Below are 14,390 nucleotides of genomic sequence, written 5' to 3'. Positions count from 1 at the left end.
GAGAGAGCCCTAGATCGCTCTTTCTGCAGCTTTGGAGTACCTCCAAAGACTTGGAATGCAAGTCTCCCCAAGTTTTTAAAAAATGTCCCAGCCACCGTGCAGCCAGTGTGGTCATGTGACTACTCTCCACCAATCAGATGCAGCTACGCAGCAGGCTCCTGCTTAAACTAGTGAAGGGGGACCCACTGGGCCTTAGTGATCGTCCTCTGTTGAAGGCTAAGATGTCAAGGTCCTGAACAGCAAAGAAGGACTGAAGAACTGTTCCAGTTGAAGGACAATAAAAAAATGAGAAAACTGAGTGTAAATATGCTGCAGATGGAATTCCAAGATCTATTAGGGTCATTCTGAGGCAAAGCCTGATATTGGGTGTCTATGTGGATGAAATAATATCATGACTTTATTTTACTAGTTGTACTGTGTGGTCATATAGAAAGGTACCCTTCTTTTTAGGAAACGTACAATGAAATATTAAGGGGTAGGGAGATATCAGGTCTGTACCTTACTCTCAAATGACTCAGAAAAAAATGTAGTTGTGTGTGTGTGTGTGTGTGTGTGTGTGTGTGTGTGTAACTACAATAAGGTAGATGATTTATCTTTGTCCCTGGTCTCTGCTCCTAGATTCATTTTAATTTCCTGAATGATTTAAGCATTTTCCTTCTAATGAGATGACTTGCTGGGCTTCAGGATGGGGGATGGTCAAAAGAAGGAGTCTTCAGGTCAAGTCTGGAATTTTCGGTCCCACCCCAACCCCCTCAGGAGAGAAGAAGAGTTGGAGGTTGAGTTCATCACAAAGGGCTGATTACTTAATGGGGAAAGCTTCATAAAAATCTTCCAGGTTGGTAAAAGCATGGAGGTTCTGGGAGGGAGGGCACCTGAAGGTGGTGTGGAAATTCCTTGCCTTCCCCCCATGCCAGACCTATGCTCTAGCTATTCCTGAATTGTATCCTTCATTTAAAAAAAAAAAAAAAAAAGAGACCAGTAATAGTAAGTGAAACACTGTCCTGAGTTCTGAGTCATTCTAGCCAAGGGGGGCAGTTGTGGGAACCCGAACTTTGTAGCCAAGTGGTGCTGGTAACCTGGGGACCTGGTTCTTGCAATTGACATCTAAAATCGGGGTAGTCTTGTGAGACTGAACCCTTAATGGTGTGGGATTGTGCCTACCCTGGGTACTGTCAAAATGGGAGTAAACCGTCTGGGTGTAGAAGCACACGCCTATAATCCTGGCGGCTCTGGAGGCTGAGGCAGGAGGATTGAGTTCAAAGCCAGCCTAGCAATTTAGAGGCCTTAAGCAACTCAGTGAGACCCTGTCTCTAAATAAAATATTAAAATGATCTGGGGATGTGGCTGAATTGGAGAGTTCAGGAAAAAACCCACACGGCAACAAAAGTGTCCCAAGCAAGGACAGACCAATGTGGGAGTGTGTGTTTATAATTATGCCTATATTTACAGAAAAAATGATAAGGCGCATAACTGTGGAATCTGGATGAAGTGTTGGAATGTCTTTGCATGGTTTTGCAATTCTGCATTAGAGTTTGGACCTGGAATTGTCCCTCAAAGCGCATGTTGAAAACATGGCTCCAGTACAGCAAAGTTTAGATGTGAGTCTTTAAGGAAATGATTGGCTTGTGCACACTCTGACTTCCTCCATGGATTAATCCATCTGATGGATTGATAACTTGAATGGACTGCAGGGTGGTAACTGTGGGCTGGTAGGGCACGGCTTTGGGAACTCCATCTGTCCCTGGCCTCTTTCTTTCTCTGCTTCCCAATTGCCGTGAGCTAAGTAGTGTTCCTCTCACACACCCTTCCGCCATGATGTTTCTGCCTTGGACCCAGCCAAGCTTGGACTGAACCTCTGAAACCATGAGCAAAAATAAATCTTTCCTACTCTAAGTTGTTCTTGTCAGGTATTATGGTCACAGTGATGGCATGCTGACCCACAGAGTTGGAAAACATAACGCTGTTAGTGTCCGCTGTGACAAATCACACACTGTTCCCGCTTGGAGAGGGACCACCTCCTTCCACTCACTTTCTCCTTGGCAATGCTTACATATTCTTTGATCTTAATTTAAACACAGTATACTGAGGCCCAAAATGCAGCTGTAATAGTTTTCAATGCTGTGTATAAAATGACCATACACTTTGGATTTAAAACAGCATGGTTTATCAGCTTACAGTTCTCCCAGCATCTTCCGGTTCTCTACTTAGGGTCTCACAAGGATGAAACCAAGGTGTCCATCAGGCTGAGTCCTCATGTGGAGACCCTGGTGAAACATGTACTTCCCAGCTCTGATCTTGTCCAAATTCCCGGTTGCTGTGGGTCTGGGTACCCATCTCCTCACCGACTGACTGACTGTCTCATTGACATCCTGCTTTCTTCCAGGCCAGTCCAGTCAGACAAGGGCTCCTGGGATCAGACAGGTGCACCAGACAGTCTCCCTGTCTCATGGTCAACTGTGCCTTGCCACACAACCCGATCAGGCAAGCAAAACATGTCACACTCACAGCCCCAGGAAGGACATGTTACAATTCTCCCTACCACAGCAGATCTATTAATAAGAATGTAGCATATTTTTAAAATCACAAGCCAAAATGTAATGGATGAGTGAATACATGCTGCTAGGAATATTATTAATCTTATTGGAAAAGAAGTCAGTTTGGAGCCTAACTTCATGTACATAGGAAAGTAAATGTTGAAGGGATTAAGACGTTAAATAGAAAACAGATATCATAAATATATTAGAACAAAATAAGTAAGTAGCTATCTTCTTTGCACAGAGGAGATACACCATAAGCAGATTCTGCACTATTTTACATACAAGGCTTGGTGTCTTGGCGGGGGCCCTAGAGGTATTACCCCCTCTACCCAGGGACAATGATATATTTCAAGGGTTCACAAATTAGCTGGGAAAAAAAATTAATTGAAAATAAACAAAGAAAAGAACCTTCAAATAAGAAGAAATAGGGGCTGGGGCTGTAGCTCAGTGGCCTCCCTAGCATGCACAAGGTCCTGGGTTCAATACCCAGCACCCCAAGGGAAAAAAAGAAAGAAACATAAACATGCAGATAAAGGTTTGTGACAATGTTTGATCTCAGAGTTATTAAATAAGTAGATTTGAACCAAACTGAAATGGCATTTTTTACCTTTGAAACTGTAAGCATTAAAAGTGCTAGCATCCCATGATGGAAAGGAGGCACCTGTAAGTCCACCCCCACCCCCCACCCCCGCACACACACACACACACACACACGACTGCTAGTGAAATTATAAATTGGAGGAACATGTCCCAAAATCAGAATCTAACATTGTGTTTTAAAAACACTACAAATTCTTTAAATCTTCTGACCTAATAATTTCACTTCTACGAATAAATTCAAAAGAAGGTGAAAAGGAGAAAAAAGTAAGCCAGGTCTGGTGGCACAGTAATCTAAGTGATTTGGGAGGCTGAGGCAGGAGGATCACAAGTTCAAGGCCAGCCTCAGAAACTTAGAACCTGTCTCAAAATTAAAAATAGTTTTTTAAAATAAAAGAGGCCTGAGGATATAGTTCAGCGGTAGAACAACCTTAGGTTCAATTCCCACTACTGTAAAAAGGAAAAAGGAAGGAAAAGAACATAATCCACACAGACATTACATGTTACATCTAATGATCAAAAAATGGGAACCATCTAAGTATCCAACGGTAAGCTTGGGCTCAACAATGGAGTATTATTTAGCCATTAAAAGAGAGTTTGGGAAGAATCACATGGGAAAGAGTTTTTGAAAGCTACACACCTGAGAAAAACTGAAAAAGCAAAATGTTCTCCATGACAGCTGTGGGAATATGGTTTTGTTTTATTTCTTGCTCTTTATGAAATTTTCTCTTGGGTTACTCTTAGGCTGGAGTTATGGGCCCCCTGCTGGTGGAGTGATCTCTACAAACCCACAGAAATTGTCAGCGAACCATGATGAGTGTGTGTGACTCCCCCACTCGGGGACAAGCTCCTGGGGTGCCCAAATCATATTCCATCTTGGCTCTGGCCATGAAGAAAGTGGAGTCGGTTCTTTTTTTACAAGAAAGCAAAGCCCATGAAGGTCTCAACTTTCATTCCCCGCTACAGCCTACCCCTGCCAGCACAAAGGCGCGCTCTCTGCCCGGGCGGGGCCTGGGAATCTCTGCCCCAAAGAACCAGCCTCCACTGCAGGGCCTGGAGGCTGCGTTGCCTCCCGGGAGCCCTGGCCCAGGCAAACCCCTGACCCGGGACCTGCTTCCTCTTCTCGGTTTGGTACCGTTTGCATTTACTTGCATTTTTTCAGAAGGTGCGGATTTCCTGGCTCACTTCTGTGTCTGCCTGAGAGCTGAGAAAAGACACAGATGGAACCAGGTCCCTCATCCCCAGGGAGAAGTCCTGCAGGGCCTGGGCCTCAAATTCTCCACACGTCTTCTTCAGAGAATCACAAGAATAAAAACTACGCAACCTCCTCTTTGTCTCCTTAGTGACTTTCAAAAGGAGCAAGGCAGAGGCCTGGGATCTCCCTTTTGCCCTACAGACCCAAGGGCAGCAGTGTGTCTCCCCCACCTCTGCCGGCCCCTCCCCAACTATCACTTCTGCTGAGCTGGGCACTCTTGGACAGTTGTGAATGAGCAGACAGATCGACGCAGTCCAAGGGGTGGAAGGGACACACAGACCCTGCGCCCGCCTACAGGCTCTGCCAAGATGCCTGACAGGTCACCTTTAATCTTGGCCTTTGATTCTGGGACTATAGAGTGCCTTAGACACCAGTCTCAATGTGTGGATAGTCCAGGCTTGGGAAATTACAAGGCTGCTGGAAAGAAGTCACCCTGGACCTGGCTACCCCAGGGGCCACAGTCCTCTACAGTTGCTGAATAAGAATGAAAAGGTCAGCAAATCAGGCAAGGGTCCCCGAGGAAGGCCGTGTTCAAAAGAGAAGCCACAGCAGGAGGTAGAAATAGTAATGGGCCCCATCAAGGCCTTTTTCAAATCTGAAAGACCATGAGGCTCAGCTGTGGGAACACTCCATCCAACTCCTTTACGTGGGTGCAAGTGAACCCAGAAGGGAGTTACGGGAAGGATCAAAACCCAAGCTAATGGACACAACCAGTAGGGTAGGTACTTATTCGGGGCCTGGTCAACATAGATTTTGATCACGTTCATACCCCAAAACCACATCAGTCCCTAAGCCAGCACACCAAAATGAGGTTTTCCTGCCATCAGACCCCCTCCCACATCTCAGAGTCATACCTCTTCTCACGTAAATAAATCCTACTCCATTTATTCTTCAAATTTTCAAAACAAGAACCCAGGAGGAAACTGGTGTTGTGGGAATCTCATCTCATCTCACACCTATGGTTTCCTTGCTGCAGAGGGATCCGGAGCTTTGAGCATCCTCCCAGTGTCTTTGGAAAGCCCGAAGCTCTGTCTTAAGTCCATCACTAACAGGCTTTGCATGTGAGCAGGCGTCAGATCTGTGAAGGCACAGAGCCCAGCCGGAAATAGCAGGACCCTGGCCTTCAGGTGCCCTGGGGGATCGGGGATCCAGGGAGCTCAGAGCTTCGGGGTCAGCCTTCCTGGGGGTGAGGAGACCAGAACCACACTAGCAGCTCCCGCCTTGATTTGCTTATTCATTCCACTGGCAATAGCACCCTCTCTGTGCCACCAACACCACTGCTTCTCAGGTTGGCATGATCCCCACAGTGGAAGCAGAATTCCCTTTTTAAAATGGAGGCCTGAGATTGAATTTGAATATGTGAGGAAATTGCCTTCACCTACTGACCTCTCCAGTATCAAGAGGGGCAACATTTTATTGTTACCAGCTCCTACTCATGACTCTGACCCCTGCTTAAGGCTAGAACTCTGTCCTACACTGGAAGAAATCATTCTGGAACATACTGGAAAGTGCTGGGACCTTGTCACCACTGGCCACTTGGTTAAGACAAGGTTTCAGTTTTTAGACTGAAATGAGAAGGCGCTCCCCTCAACACTGGGTTCGCAGCACTGCCCACCCCAACCTCACTCACCAGACTTCCCTCCACCTCAAGAACCCCATTTTTTAAATCTCTCCATTTCTATTTAACCCAGGTCCCCGTTACACCTTGGGACACTGAGCAGTCCTGGCAGGATGTGGGGTCAGGAAGAGGCTGCAGAGTAGCAGAACAAGATAAGATGGGGGCCCGAGCTCAGTTTCCCTCAAGGTGCCCCCACCTTCCTACCCAGGCAGTACCAGTCTGGACACACGCACCTCAAATCTGGGACGGCACAGGCCATAGTGGCTAAAGACACAAGAAGGGACCCAGTTCCCTAGGGTGACATACTGCCCACAGCTGGTTTCCTGTCCCTCCTACCCACAGGGCAGGGTCTGAGGCCCAGCTGCAGCCTGTTCCTCTGCCCAGTGGGTGGACAGGTCCAAATCAAGCCTCTCGCCCCTTCTGTGACCAAGGTGGTCATCTCTTCCTACGTGTTCTGTGGGCAGAAGGGAGAAGGCATGAAAGTCCTCTCCCCTCCACGGTGGCCCCCAGGTCTGGAGAGAGCCAGGGCTCATTCTACCCACTCAATTGTGATCAACTGAATTCACAAAGATTTAAGATTTTAAAACCAAGGCGTACGATGACTTGGACTATTGTGAAAGAGAGCCATAGCAGGAGGAGAATGTGGCATGTCAACTCGCAGCCCAGCCATTACCGTGTGTCTGTGGGTCAGGCAGGAGGACCACACTGTTCCTTATGTCACCCTGTGTCACTCTGCCACCAACCTCCCCAGGGCCCGGGCTCTGTTCTCTGGAAATCTCAGCTCATAAGTAGTGTTAGTTCATAGCTCGGTTCATTTGCGTTGTTATAACAAAATATCAGTCTTGGTGGCTTATAAACATCAGAAATGTACCGTTCATAGTTGCTGTTACACAGCTGCGGTCTTCTGAGAAACCGAAGCAGGGCAAAGAGCCCTGCACAAGCCCTGGTTCTTACGATCGAGCCAGAAAGGTTTCAGACCTGCCGCTCAGAGCAACAGCATGAGTTTACTGAAAGGACAGGAAAAGGGGAAGGGGACACTCTCAAGGGAGAGAGTGGGTCCTCTCAGGGAGGAGAGGAACCTTGTGCCCCTCCTGCACTCCAGTTTTATTGGGGATCCCTGAGAAGTTTCCAGAGAGTCCCACCCAGGTCTCCTCTTGACTTCTGACTGACAGCAGGGTGACATCAGACTTTCAAGTCCCTACTGCCATGGCAACTCTTATGTCACCTTGGCCCATGCCGACAAGTTCTAATTGGATTCTTAATCATTCTTACAGGTTTTATGGTTAGGAAGAATCATCCTTATCTTCCAGAATCTGGTCTGTAAAAAGCATCACAAAAGACTCTCTCTTCAAAGTAACTTGGGTTCCTCCTACCAATGTAATTTCCTGTCTGCATGTCCTTACAGATAACGTGGGGAGGAATGTGACAGCCTGTCCACTCAGGCCAGGCCGGGCTGCAGGTAAATTGCCTTTTGGTAAAGAAAGCACGCGGGGGTCAGCCCAGCGGGCCCATTTTAGATTATTCTCTTAACCTCGTGTTCCCACCATCCTCACCTGTATGACCCCTGACAGTTGTAGAAGCCGGCAATCCAAGATGAAGCTGCCAGAATTTGGCGTCTGGTGAGGTGTCTCTCCTGGTCAGTGCCTCCTGGCTGTGACCCCGCAGGGGAGGAAGGCTGAGGGCGTTCCCGGAGCCTCTCCTAGCGCACTGATCCACGCCAGGACTCCCTCCCGCGTGCTGCTCATTCCCAAAGCCCCGCCTCCTAATCCATCACCTGGTGTAAGGGTCCACCATGTGGGGACATTCAGACCCCAGCAGTCCCTTTCTCCTGACCATCAGTGCATTGACCTGGGGATCATCACACTCATCACCTCGTGCCACAAGAGAACACTGAAGCCCTCCTGGGACTCAACATGGCTCATCCAGAAAACAGCCTGAGCCAAGGGTGGGCCTCAGTCACTCTGAATCTACTCACCCACTGGGACCCGGCACGGAGGCCGCCTGGGTCTGCAGACACCTGGAGAGCCTTCTTCTGTCTTCATTCTGACAGGCCTTCAGAGAAAAATGTGTTGTTAATAAAAGACATGAGGATGTAGCCAAAAGAATTAAAAGTAGGGTCTTGAAAGGTATCTGTACAGCGGTGTTCACGGCAGCATGATTTGCGAGAGCCAAAAAGTGAAAGCAACTCGTGTCCACTGACAGATGAACGCATAAGCAAAATGTGGTCTATCCATACAGTGGAATAGTATTCAGCCTTAAAAAGAAAGACAATTTGAACAAGTGCTATAACACGGATGAACCTTGAGGACGTTCTGCTGAGTGAGAGGCTAGGCACAGCAGGACAGATGCTGTAGGATCACCTCCATGGGGTACCTAGAGTAGTCAAAATCAGAAAGATGGAAAGTAGAATGGTGGTTTTCAGGAGAAGTGGGGACAGAAAAAATGGGAAGATATTGTTTAGTAGAATTTTTCTGCTTGGGAAGATGGGAAAGTTCTAGAGCTAGATAATGATGGTTGCACAACCTGTTAATGTCAATTTAAAGATGGTTAAGGTGGCACTATGGTAGTATCCCCCAAGGTATGGAGAGTGTCCCCAAAAGGTCCATGTGTTTAAGGCTTGGTTACATGAGGTGGGGTTGGGGCTGGGGTTGTAGCTCAGTGTTTGAGTGCTTGCCTGGCACGTGTGAGGCACTGGGTTCGAGCCTCAGCACCACAAAAAAGTAAATAAATAAAATAAAAGTATTTTGTACCTCTACAACTAAAAAAATAAATAAACTTAACAAGTAAGTGACTGTGAGGAAAAGGCTCTGGTATCTTGGAGAGCAACAGGAGGACCAAAGAATCAATTCTCTATTTTGAGACTTTCAATTCCATTTCATTCTCTTTTTTATATTTTTTTCTTTTTTGTAGTTGTAGATGGACACGATTTTTTTTATTTATTTATTTTCATGTGGTGCTGAGGATCGAACCCAGTGCCACATGTGTTAGGCAAGCCCCCTGCCACTGAGCTACAGTCCCAGCCCTAATTCTTTGTTCAATAAATATGATTTACATTAATGAATAATAATTTCAATAAATAAATATTCCCAAAGGACAATATTTTCCCAACAAATGTGTTAATTTCAACAATTAAATATTCCCAAAGAATTTAGTGCCTGTTCTTTGGAAGCCCTGCCTTTAAAAAAGCAGAAAAAAGTAGAGTACCACATGGAGGTGAAAGGGAAGTAGTAAGTAACAAAAGCCAGGGGACAGGGCACAGGCACAAAATCCAGGCAGAAGGAGTATGTTAGTTCCCATTACTGTGACAAAATACCTGAAATAATTAACTTAAAAAGAAAAAAGGTTCATTTTGGCTTACAGAGATTTCAGTCCATGATTGATCGACCCTGTCACTCTGGTTCCATGGTTAGGCAGCTCATCATGGCAGGAGCGCATGGTGAAACTGTTCACCTCATGGCCATGCTGTGAAAGAGAGGGAGAGGCTGGGTCCCCATATACCCTGCAAGGGCCTAACTTCCTCCCACTTGGCCCCACCTTTTCAGGGTTCCACCACTTCCCAGTGGTGCCACAGGCTGTGACCAAGCCTGTACACGTGTGCCTTTGGGGACACATAAAGACCATAGCAAAGGAGATGGCGAGGGCAGATACAAGCACCCGGAGAGGTCAGAGGTCAGTCACAGCGCCTCGACTCTGCTGGCTTCTTTTCTCCTTCTGCCAGTCAGGGCTGGAAAGCGCTGCTCTCCAGTGACCTGGACGCCTGGTGGAGAGCGGAAGCTGCTCTATCACGTGTGGCTGCGTGGATGCCCACAGCGGGCACACATTCAGGGAAGCTGCCAGGAGAGCCCAGGAAATGCAGGTTTCAGCAGGGAGCAGAAACACGGTTTCTGGAGACAAGGCTGCATACGACCATCATGTGTTTGTCTGGATCCCAAAGGCTGTCAACAAAGTCTCTCGGGGGAAAATGAATTGTCCAGGATGATTGCACAGAACTGACCGTTTTCCCAGACAACCATGGCAGAATTTCAGCTCTGTCTAGGCTGTATGTGGTGCATCTGGTTCAAACAGCTTCAGGAAATGGTGACTCAATGGGAAACGCAGTGGCCAGGCCAGGGGGTATCTTTACACACATCTGAAAAAGGATATAACTATGATAAACTGAAGCAAGAACACACCTTCTCATTATTCTGTCAAAAGTTTGATGTTTTGTTTTTGTTTTGGGTTCCAGGGATTAAACCCGGGTCACTTTACCACTGGGCCACATCCACAGCCCTTTTTATTTTTTATTTTGAGGCCAGGGTCTCGCTAAGTTATTCAAGTCCTCACTAAACTGCTGAGGCTGGCTTTGAACTTGTGGTCTTCCTGCCTCAGCCTCCCAAGTTGCTGGGATCGCAGGCGCACACCATCATAAGGGTTTGATATTTAATGCCTTATAGGCAGTGACCGTTGTGTCTCCCCATTCGGGTTTGGCATGATCCCGAATGTACTGAAGGAGTCTGCATGAAGCTGAAGCTGTCACAGCTAACCATCCACCCTGTTTATAGTTTACCACGGGGGCTCCTGTAATGGGGGGTGAAGGGCGCAGTGTCAATAACCACTCAGACACCCGAAGCCAGGTAAGAGCAGGCAAGAGCTGCTGACTCATTTATTGCGGAAGCTGCTTCTTCTTTCATTGAGTACCTATCCAATCAGTGCGTCACACCTCTCGAGACCACCAATCATTTAGTCTCCTAGAACCACCAATCATTTGAGGGTTTTGTATTTTGCACCAATGGGGATAGATTACTCCACACCTGTTCATCAGGACCCGCTTCTGAACCTCCACAGAAGGGCAGCAGGAGAAATATCTACCCTGAAGGGACCTACCCCCCCCCCACCTACCAGAGGCGGGTTCTCCAGTCCTCAGAGCCAGTGGGACTTGGGTAAGCAGCTCCTGTGATTTGGACTCTGAGGGTTGATGCTGGATCCTCCCTGAGTTGCCGGTGGTCTCTTAGCTCCAGATTTGGTTTTTTCCCCTCTGGGTACTAGATGACCATAGTATTCTGCTCAGACTGCCACAACAAAATGCCTCAGAGGGCAGATAAACAACGGACATTTACTTCTCGAGGTAGGGAAGTTCAAGGTCAAGGTGCTAGCAGATTCGGTTCCTGGTGAGGACCCGGTCCCTGGCTTGCAGACAGCCACATTCTCAGTGTCTTCTCATGGTAAACAGGGGAAGGCACAGCAGGAGCACATGCTAATGTCTCTTTCTCCTCTTACCAGGACCAGTCCTGTAGGTGGACAACAGACCTCATCTAACCTGATTGACCTCATAAAGATTCCATCTTCAGACACAGCCAAATTGGGGATCAGCAGTTCAACATAAGAATTTTGAGGGGCTCAATTCGGTCCAGGACAATGGCCGAACCACCAGCAACCCCCCGCCACCACCACCAAAGTCTCATTTCCATCATGATGAACCAGAGAAGCTCCATCCCAGCACCATCCTGATATCTGACGCCCCAAGAGTGGGAGCGCGGTGTAGGCTGGAGGTCACCAGAAGATGCTGGGCTCCTCAGCGATGCTGCCCAGGGCCAAGGGGTACTGGAAATCCATCCCGGGGCAGAACTAACACACAGCTTCAAATACCCTCGTTCCTGCACTGTGGATTGGGGCATTTAGGGAACGTTCCCTCCCACCCTTAGGAGTTGTGCCCAGGTGAAAGAGTACACCCTGATATTCCAGAGAAGGAAAAATGTGCCATCAGTCTGCCAGCACGCCAGGAGTTCAGGTCTTCCTAGGTGAGGCTGCTGAAGAAGCTGATTTGCTCTGTCTGAAGTCACCACTGACAACCTTTCTCATCTTTCCAAACTTTCCACTGACTTCTCTCATCGCCTGATAGATGCCAAAGAGATCAAGTGAATGTTCTGGTTTCCAAGGAAAGAGTAGGGCAGCCATGCTGAGGAGATGGCCAGCTTCCATTCAGAATGGACGCTGAGTAGCAGGCAGGACCCATGGGAAAGGGAAGCACCCCAAGGTGCAGAAGCAGGTGCCACATCTGCCATGGAGTCCTTGGCACCAAAGCAGGACTTTCCCAGGCCACAGGCAGCTATGCAGGCCAAGTTTCTCCAAAGACAGGGGAAAGAATGACCCAGGATTCCTGGGAATCCTGCCAGGCAAAGGCTCTCCCTTAAAGACCAGGACAGGAACCAAGAGAGCATTGTCTATTAATAGTCAGAGCAGGTAGCATCTCCTGAGGCTCACATGGTTGAGTGCTATGCTGGGCATTTACAACCATTATGGACCGAATTATGTCCCCCTAAATTCATGTCCAAAGCCAGGCACGGAGGCGCACACCAGTAATCCCAGTGGCTCAGGAGGCTGAGGCAGGAGGATCACGAGTTCAAAGTCAGCCTCCGCAACGGGAAGACACTAAGCAACTCAGTGAGACCCTGTCTCTAAATAAAGTACAAAATAGAGCTGGGGATGTGGCTCAGTGGTCGAGTACCCCTGAGTTCTCTCCCTGGTACCAAAAAAAAAAAATTCAAAAAGCATAACCCCCAATTTGGTGGTATTTGGAGATGGAGTTTTAAAGAGGTTAAATGATGTCATAAGAGTGGAGTTCTAATCCCACAAAACTGGTATCCTTTCTTACCAGAAGAAAAAGAGACACAGAAAGCTCTTTCTCCCTCTGTCTCTCTATCTCTGCCTCTGTGAAGGAGGCTGTCTGCAAGCCACAAGAATCACCCCAACCAGGAACCAAAGCCTGCTGGAACCTTGCTCTTGAACTTCTCAGCCTCCCAAACTGTGAGTAAAGCCACCCAGCCTGTGGTGTTTTGTTACAGCAGGCCTCGCTGATAAACACAGCATGACATAGTTCAAGCACAAGTTGGTTTCCTTGACCACGCAAAGCCTAATTAATTTAAACACCCTACGTTCCCTGTGCTGGTTTTGCCATTACCTTTTTTCTTGCTGATAATCACTTGATGAGCACCTGCAGGGGCCAGTGGCCAGGGAAATCCAGTTATCAAAATTGACTCCAGGAGAAAGAACCTGACAAACCAGCAACAATGGAAAGAATGGGGAAAGCTGCCCAAAAGCTGTCATCCCCCACACCACCAGGCTCAGCTGGTGTCGAGGTGAAAGACAAATCCTTCACCAAGAAGAAAGATCTTAAGCAGCACAATGGATTCAGAAGCTCGTGAAAAGAGGCCACGGATCCTGACGTCTTCAGAACAAGACAGCTCAGCTCGTTAGGAATGCTGGTGAGAGGAAGCCTGCGTGGCTGCTGGGTGGCTTTCAGCAACGTAGCCCGTGTGTTTCCCACTCACAAGATCCTTTGTGGCGGCAGCTCTCTGGACTCAAAGCCCACGATGCAGTAGTCAGTGGAGGGATGGCTTTCAAAACTTGCATTGCAGGACCCTTCCCCGATTCATGCAGAAAACAACCTCCTGGCATTTACGTTTGGTCTGTGTGAAGATTTGTCCTGCCTCCTCCAGAGGCACAGCAGTGCCTCAGAGTGTGCCACCGGGGCTGGTGGCAGCAGCGCCTGCAGGGACAACAGAAGCCATTTTACTCCTCTGGAAACACTTCAGACATGGCTTCCAGACCACAGGCCTTGTGACGAATTCCCAAGCACTAATCAGGCTTTCAGGACACTGAAATGCCATAGAATTGGAGAGTATCACAGAGGTTTGGTGCCCATTCTTTTCCATAATGGATTCAGCAATATCCTTTTCTCTGACTTTCGAGGCCCCATAAAGGAGTGTCTGCCTACTGCAGTGTCTCACCAGTGTCCATTTGGTCACCGACTTTGTGGAGGTCTGTTGGTGCCACGTTGGAATTCTTGGTTTTTTCCAATTAATGTTATAAGAACTTGCCTATAGTCTCAGTTTGGTGGGGAATTTCAGTGTTTCCCCAAGGTTTTCTAAACCATCTGGCTAGAACAGGACAGGAAACTGACACATCTTTCCAGAGGTGCCCATTTGAATGACCATCAGTCTCTCACCTCTTAGGGCATAATCAATGCTACTGAGTTCCTGCTAAAGGTTATATGAGAAGAATCACTGGCAAAGTGCCATTCGTCAGCTAAATAAACCTAAGAATGCAGCTTGGTCTTATTTCTAATCAGCTCAAATATAAATCGGTGTCATTAAGTCCAGGCAGCACGAATTATAGGCAAAGTTAAGTTCCTTAAGCCTCAACAACAACAATAAAAACAATAAAAAATTTCAGTAGGAAATTAAAAAAAAAAATCACTTGATGACATGAGTGTCCCCTTGCAGAGACACTGAGATAAAAGGATTTCCATGGCCTTGCAAAGAGACATAACTGGAAGGTGGTAGAACGTCTGTCCCAACCAAGCCAGCATAACTCCAGAGCTGGATCCTCCTCCTCCTCTCTCCTT

General features: G+C 47.6%; 1 pseudogene; it reads left to right on the top strand.

Annotated features, from left to right (window-relative positions):
• The first annotated feature begins 13,168 nt into the window (after positions 1-13,168).
• Positions 13,169-14,040, top strand: LOC124965818 (mitochondrial nicotinamide adenine dinucleotide transporter SLC25A51-like; annotated as a pseudogene).
• The last annotated feature ends 350 nt before the right edge of the window (positions 14,041-14,390 follow it).

This window comes from Sciurus carolinensis, chromosome 15 (assembly GCF_902686445.1).
Source record: "Sciurus carolinensis chromosome 15, mSciCar1.2, whole genome shotgun sequence".
NCBI lineage: Eukaryota > Metazoa > Chordata > Mammalia > Rodentia > Sciuridae > Sciurus > Sciurus carolinensis.
Note: the sequence above shows the minus strand (reverse complement) of the source record. Positions and strands in the feature narration are given on the sequence as shown.